The following is a 7,610-nucleotide window of genomic DNA, read 5'->3' on the forward strand; positions in this document are numbered from 1 at the left end:
CGCGCGCACAGCCACACGACCACGCCCACAGACTCACGGCACACGCGTGCACAGCCACACGACCATGCCCACAGACTCACGGCACACGCGTGCCTGGCACGTGGAGTGGGGCCCTGCGGGGCTGGGGTTATTACAGCTCGCTACAGAATGAGAACCCGGAGGGGGACAGGGTGCAGGGGGTGCCTGGAACGCAGACCTAGGGCCCCGGGGGACTGGGGTTATTACAGTTCACTATGGGATGAGAACCCAGAGGGGGGACAGGGTGCAAGGGGCGGAAACCGTCAAAAGCACCAAGTTCAACATTTACCAAACGCTTACTGCGTGTTGAGCACCGGGCTAAGCACGACGCATACACAAGATCTCCCGTCCTCCCACAGCCCTGAGAGGTGGCCACCAATACCCCCTGTAACAGGTGAGGAACTGGAGGCCCAGGGAAGTTCTGTCTCTTACCCAGGGGCTCCCAGCCAGTGGGAAAGGCTAAGGGAGGTGTGTGGATCGGGCAGTTCAGGCGGGGAAGTTCCCACGGCCCCTAGGGAAGGCAGCAGATGGCCTCCCAGCCTGGGGCGGGTCAGGGCCGGACCAGAGGGCCCCAGGAGACAGGCTTCCGTGAGCGGTGGCTTCTGTCGCATCCGCCAGAGCTGGCTCCCCTGGGACGGGAGAGTGCTCCCCTTCTCACCCTCTTTGGCCCCCACAACCTTCCTGTGGGCCAAGGAATCTGGCAGACGAGAAGCCTTGTCCCCAGATGGGTGACGAGGCGGGAAGGGTCCCACCTTCCTGGCTGTGACTTGGAAGGAGGCTGCTTCCTGCTGGCAGCATGTGAGGGGCTGGGCTCGGTGATGGGAGAAACAGCTGCTGGGGACACCCCTGACCGGTGTCTGGCCAGGAAGTCTGGCTCGCCATGAGCCAGTGGAACGAGGAGTAGATGAGAAAGCAAAGGGAGGCCCTGAGGGAGGTAGGGACCCAGCGCCCAGAAACTACCAGGTCGAACAGGTCCCCACGGAGCTTCTATCAACAAAGGAGCCTGGGTAAGAACCAACTGGACAGGTATCAAGCCCGTCTCGTCCAAGCCAGTTCCAAATCACGGAAGGGCAGCCCCAGTACGCAGTGACACTGAAGCCCCGAGGCCTGGGGTTCAGTCCTACCTCTGCTACTGCCTGCTGTGTGACTTTCGGCAAGTCCTGTACCTCTCTGGGCCTCCTTTCTCATCTCTAGAGTGAGGATGATACTAGCACCTACTTCACAGGTTGCTGTGAAGATGAGTGAGGTAACACGGGTAAAGCGCTGATGACCTCGGCTGGCACGAGGATGCTCCTCCATCCCTGTCCCCTCGTCCTCTCCACCCTCTTCTGCTTGGACTGTCACAGTAGCCTCCCCACAGTCTCCCTGTCGCTATCCCTCCGCGATCCGTCCCCCACACAGCAGCCTGAGCAATCTTTATAAAAGGAAAACCAGATGTCGCTAAAGCCTCTGATGACTTCCCATTATGTACAGAATGGAATCCACGTACCCTACCGGGCTCTGCCAGGCCCTGCTGTATCCGACACAGCCTCCAGGCCTCTGACCCCAACCCCCGCTCAGCCACACTGGCTTTTCTTTTGCTTTTCTAGTTATTTCTGTTGTATTGTATGTATTTCTTTAACTGCTCTTTGCAGAGCAAGGCTACCACGCAGTCAGGGTGCACAGGATACCCTACACTGGCCTATCTGATCATCTTCGACCATCCTGAGATCATTCTGACCTCAGGGCCTTGGCACTTCTATACCCACGACCTGTCACATTCTTTCTACCTCCTTCCGCCTTGCTTATATTTTCTCATCAGTCAGATGTCATCTTATCCAGAAAGCCCTCCTCGATTCCCCACGCTGGGTCACATGCCTCCTCCGCCTTCCTATGGTCCCTATGCCTCCATCCCAGTCCCAATCCCTCTCTGTGCCCCTCCCCACCATCCGGCCCCACCCCCTCTGCCTGGGTTTCCCCATCCTTCTCTGACCCCTCTGCCTGGATCCCCCCCAATCCCACCCCGACCTCTCTGCCTGGGCCCCACCATCCCGCCCGGACCCCTCTGCCTGGGCCCCACCATCCCGCCCTGACCCCTCTGCCTGGGCCCCACCATCCCGCCCTGACCCCTCGCCTAGGCCTCTCCTTCATGGCCCTGGCCTCTCTGGGCTGTCCCTGTCCGGGGACAGCAGGTCTGTCTCCTTCACTGTACTATAATCTACAAGGGTAGAGCTGGGCTGTGTTGGTTAGACTGGGCTGTGTTGGTTACCACTGGGATCAACAATCAGATACACAGAAAGAATGTTACAACGCCTCACCCAGCCTCCAACTTTCACCTCCGTCCTCCCTGCCTCCCTACTGAGAGGTTCGAGTCAGTATAGTTCTCTCCCCCAGCTGTCACCCCTGGCACCTGCCCCCAAGGGCAGCTGGGGCAAAGCTGCAGTCACCATCCTGGATGCCCAAGGGAGTAAAGGTGAAAGCCCTCCCAGCCTGCCTTCTCCTCTGGGTGTAGGGACTCAGTGGGGACGAGGTCTCAGCTAAGCCAGTTGCGTGAACCATCTCCCCATCTGTTTCCAACCAGACTGGTGGCTGGGTGGGTGGGTCCACACACCTCCCATCTCACGGCCGAAGAAATCATTTCAGCGAGGGCCACAAAGCTGTCCCAAGCAGAACTTGGAATGAAGGGAGCCTCGGAGCCTGCTGGGGAGGACAGTGGTCCAGCCACTGGGGGCGCGACTTGGCAACCGCTAGGAAAGTGGGGAGCTCCGGCTTTTCCGCTGCTGGGCATATGCCGGACAGACTCTGGCCGTGGCCTACAGGAACACGGGTTCCAGAAGGCCCATCATCACACTGTTACAGCCCCAACAGGAGACCACCTCAGTGGCCAGCAACAGGTGAAGAGGCAAATCCTGTGTGACACCATCATAAAAAGAAATACCAACAGGAAAAACAAATGGCCTGTCCTAGACCTACACACATCCCCATAGAGAGAGATCAAACTCCAATGCTCAGCTCAAAGCAGGGTGCAGGGGTGCACGCCTATAATCCCAGCTACTCCAGAGGCTGAGGCGGGAGGATCACTTGAGTCCAGGAGTTAGAGTCCAGTCTAGGCAACATAGCAAGACCCCATCTCAAATATACCTATAACGTTGAACAAAAACAGCAAGTTGCAGAAAGCCATGTTTATGGTGACACCATTTATCTGAACAGTGAAACAACAGTGGTCAGCCCCTGCTGGCCATAAGAACTGTCCAGGGAGCTTCCAAAAGCCTGAGGCCAGCCCCAGCCCAGATCAAGTAAGTTGGAAGCAGAATTTCCATGGCAGGCCTGGGCCAAAGCATCTTTTCAAAGCTCTCCAGGGGGTTCCAATGTGCAGCCAGGGGCAAGAGCTGTTGCTCTACTGGTGGTGAATACATCCAAGGGCAGTAAAAGTGTGAAAGGCAGAAGAGGAGTGGGGACCGCCATGCGCAGGGCAGCGGCTGCCCCTGGAAGGGAGGGAGGAAGCGGGGTGAGGAGGAGACTCTTGGCCTCTAACTGCATCACGGTGTGTTCTGTCCCAGGCCAGACACTGGCTGGATGCATGAGTGTTCCATTATACTGAAAGCTCTGCTTTTTCCCCTAGCTGAATGTGTGCTGAAGGAATAAAAGTGGCAAATAAGAAATCATTTGTCCAAGGTCCCACGGCTGGTAAATGAGCGAGGGACCTGAATATGGGTCTCCAATGCCCAAACCCTATCCTTCTTTATCTTTTTGGCACTTTATCTGTGCCAAACCCTGAGACGCTGAGTGAGCTGGCACCGCAAGGCTGGGAAGCTGGGCCAGCCTCAGAGGGCTGCCTGGCAACATGCCGGCTCCCCAACCCTGCCAGAGCCAGGTGGGGATGGGGTGGCTGCCAGAGAAAGCCAGGAGGCAAGTGGAGCAAGGGCCTCCACCGTCTCTTAAGGCCCTCCCCAGGCAGCGGTGGTGTGGCAGCAGCAGCAGCAGCAGCAGCAAGACTAATGCTTACACAGCAATCACTACATGCAGGGCCTTGGGCCAAGGCTCTCTAGCCCGCATCCTCACGGCAATTCTATGAGGCAGCGCTAACGCTATGCCCATTTTGCAGAAGTGGAAACGGAGGTCCCCACACGCTCTGTGAGTGATGGAGCGGGGTGTGTACAGGCATCCCTGGCCCAGCACTGCTTTCTGAACCACACTCCATCACGGCCTCACGCAGCTACACACACACAGGTACTCCTCAGCCCTCCCCTGCTCCCACCGTCCCTCCCAGGCTGAGCCCCCTCAGGGTCTCGCCCTGAACCTGCACAGACTACATGTTGCCCCAGATCCCCAACTCTGCACCCGAGTCCTGACCTCCACTCATGCCAGGGCCTCTGCACACACTGCTCCTCCTGCCTGGTGAGCCCATTCCCTGCCCTCCTCCCCATCCTTCAGAGCCTTCCCAGGGGAAAGGGACTCAGGCTTCAGCCCAGGGTAGGGGCACTCTCCCGGCTCCCTGAAGATGCCCTCGCAAGCCACACCACCGTTTGTAGAGACGTAGCCTTGTGTCACTGGCTTGGGGGCTGGTTGCACTGTGCTCCCACCGGGGGACGGAGTGCCCTCTGAGGCTACGGGCTCTGCGGACCTCGTCCCCTGCCACACTCCCAGCACCCAGCATACTGCCCAACAGTCAACCCCCAGCAATGTCGCATCCTCTGCAGGCCAGGCAGGGCTTCGTGGGGACCGAGGCAAGGAACCCCACGAAGCAATTCCACCATGCACCCTAATAATTAAGGTAAGGAGGGAGGGAACGGCTGGGCAGATGAGAGAACAAGAGCCAGCAGAAAGTGCAAGCCAGGGTGGTCCCGGGCCAGCTGAGACTGAGCGACCTGTCAGTGAGAGAGGGCAAGGTGGGGAAAGGATTCCCAGCAGAAGGAACAGGAAGGTCAAAGATCGGGTGGGAGGCATGGGCCTGCAGCTGGAGAACAACAAATGGGCTGGGGAGAAATGGGCAGAGCCGTAGGATGTAAGGTGGGAGTGACTGAGGACCACAGTGAGAGCTTAGGGTTTTAAGAACAGTGAACACCCAGCTCTGCCCAGGGTACCACCCAGGGACACCCTCCCCAGTTAGAAGCCCATCCGACTCCTTCACTGGGACTCCAGACCACCCACAAACACTCCACTCCCATAGGCCCACGGGAATCTGCCCTGCCAGATCACACCCTTCTAAGGAAACCAAGCTGACAATCCCATAGGCCCAGGGAGTGGCCCAGCCCTGCCCAGCCCCTGCTTCCAGGAGAGACCTAACGGCCGGCACCGGACAATGTGGTGACCAGGAGCAGGAGCTCTGGAATCACCCAGGCCCAGCTTCCATTCTAACTCTGCCTTCAGCAGAAGATTCTGAGCCTCACTCTTCCCGTCTGCAAAGTAGGTTCATGTTGAGCAGTCACTTCACAAGATTGCAGCAGGGGTGAAATAGGACCAGGCACACAGGGCGTGGAACACAGTGTGAGCCCTCATTAAACATTAACCGACATTATGATGATTTGAGAGGCGGTCGGCCAGAGCAGGGCTCTGGGCCAAAACTCCAGAGTTAGAATCCCAGCGCACAACTTACGCATCGGGTGACCTTGGGCAAATCACTTAACCTCTTAATGCCAGGTTAAGACCCCCTAAGACTGTAGTGAGGACTGAATCAGCTAATATAAGTCAAGCGTTAAAAAAAGGGTCTAGCCCATAGTAAGTGCTTCATGAGTGTTTGTCGTTACTATTTGTGGGAGGGTTCCCCCTTCTCCTGCCACCAGGAAGCATCTCTGACCCCGCCCCTGGATGCCCCCCCCCCCCCCCCCCCCCGTCCCCTGCAATACGCCCTCCTTGGGTTTTAATTTTTGACTCTGGGAAATAGCTGCCCTGCTGTCAGATTCTCACCTTTGCACCTTCTAGGCACGCCCCAGCTTTGAACCACTAAAGGACGCCCCCGAACCTAAAACTCATTCATCTGCTCCGCTGGGGGCAGCTTTAAACCTCCAACCTGGGGCCCCTGGGGCTGAGGCCTCTGACCCTTGCAGAGGCAGCCTCACCTCAAATTATTAACTTTGACTCTTTTTTGAGACTCGCCCAGATCCCCTCGAACGCGCCCCCACTTCGAATTTCAAACTTCGCACTCCCCTTCGCCACGCCCCCTTCGCTGGTATGACCTCCGACCTCCACTACACCTCCCTCCAGACTGCGTTAACCCCCGACCCCTAGGACGCGACCCTTCCCTCCACCAGTGAACTTTGACCCCAGCGGCCCCGCCCCACTCCTCGCGGAAACGCCGTCCCTCCGCCAGCGCCCGGCCCACTGCAAGCCCCTGGCCGAACCCCTTATCCTACCGGCTCGGCGCCGCAGTCGCTCGCGGCCTAGCTGCTCGGCCTGGAACTCCGCGCCCTCGCGCCTCCCTCAGCTCGCTTGCTCCGCCGCCACCGCGGCTACTGCCGCCGCCATGTTGAATCCCCAACGAACATCCGGGGTTTTCCCCGCTCACCGCCCACCAGTCCCCATAGCAACGAGGCTGACCGGGCAGTGGGCAGGATCAGCGCGGGGGCGGAGTCGGGCGCCTCTCAGGGCCCGCTCCAGCCTCCGATTGGTGCAGAGCGTCCAATCGGAAACATTCGTGCAGAAAATGCCAAGCGGGGATTGGAAATTTTGGAAAAGGTGCGGGAAGGCTGGCTCCCAGCCCACTGAGGTCCTTAAAGGGGAAATGACTGTTTTCGTGTGATACCGATTTTCTAACTTCCCCCCAGAAGGAGTTTAGGGGCTGGGAGAGAGTAATGAGTTAATAATGGGCAGAAACAGTTCTTAAGCACTTACTACGAGCCAGGCACCTGGACAAGTGCTTTACTTGCATTTTCTCGCTGCATATACAACCCTGTGGTATAATATCATTAACACACGTTTTACAGATAAAGAAACTGAGATTCAGAGGGTGAAATAGCTGGTAGAAATAAGGTAATGAGTTTTGAACGCTGGTCGGTCTGAGCCCGGTAACCTGATACTGTTTGATCTTAAATTTTAAAATACGTTTTTACAAAGTAATTAGTCAAAATACTGGAAACAAACACCAGACATCTTCTTTTTAAAATTTATTTTATTTTATTTGTACTTATTTATTTATCTTGAGACGGAGTTTCGCTCTTGTTGCCCAGTCTGGAGTGCAATAGCTCGATCTTAGCTCACTGCAACTTCCGCCTCCCGGGTTCGAGAGATTCTCCTGCCTCAGCCTCCTGAGTAGCTGGAATTACAGGCGCCCGCCACCACGCCCGGCTAATTTTTTGTATTTTTAGTAGAGATAGCGTTTCACCATGTTGGCCCGGCTGGTCTCGAACTCCTGACCTCAGGTGGTCAACCCGCCTTGGCCTCCCAGAGTGCTGGGATTATAGGCCTGAGCCACCGCACCGGCCTTTTCCTTTTATTTTTAGAGAGGGTTCTGCCGTGTTGGCCAGGCTGGTCTCGAACTCCTGGGCTCAAGCTATACTCCCGCCTCGACCTCCCAAAGTGCTGGGATTGCAGGTGTGAGCAAAGGTGCTCCGCCACACAGCTCTCCTCCTGGATCTTAGTCACTGGACTCTAGCCTTCATGCTGTTCCTGAACTC

The 7,610-nt window shown here is 57.1% G+C and overlaps 1 protein-coding gene across 1 annotated transcript in view; it reads right to left on the minus strand.

The window, feature by feature from the left end:
* Positions 1–6,495, minus strand: part of PAK4 (p21 (RAC1) activated kinase 4) — a 48,340-nt gene extending 41,845 nt beyond the window's left edge. Inside the window, exon 1 of the mRNA XM_023229342.1 lies at positions 6,351–6,495. The gene's annotated coding sequence lies outside the window, so the exon portion shown is untranslated. The remainder of the gene's footprint in view (positions 1–6,350) is intronic.
* Positions 6,496–7,610: the final 1,115 nt, after the last annotated feature.

The sequence above is a fragment of the Piliocolobus tephrosceles genome, chromosome 21 (assembly GCF_002776525.5).
Source record: "Piliocolobus tephrosceles isolate RC106 chromosome 21, ASM277652v3, whole genome shotgun sequence".
Taxonomy (NCBI): domain Eukaryota; kingdom Metazoa; phylum Chordata; class Mammalia; order Primates; family Cercopithecidae; genus Piliocolobus; species Piliocolobus tephrosceles.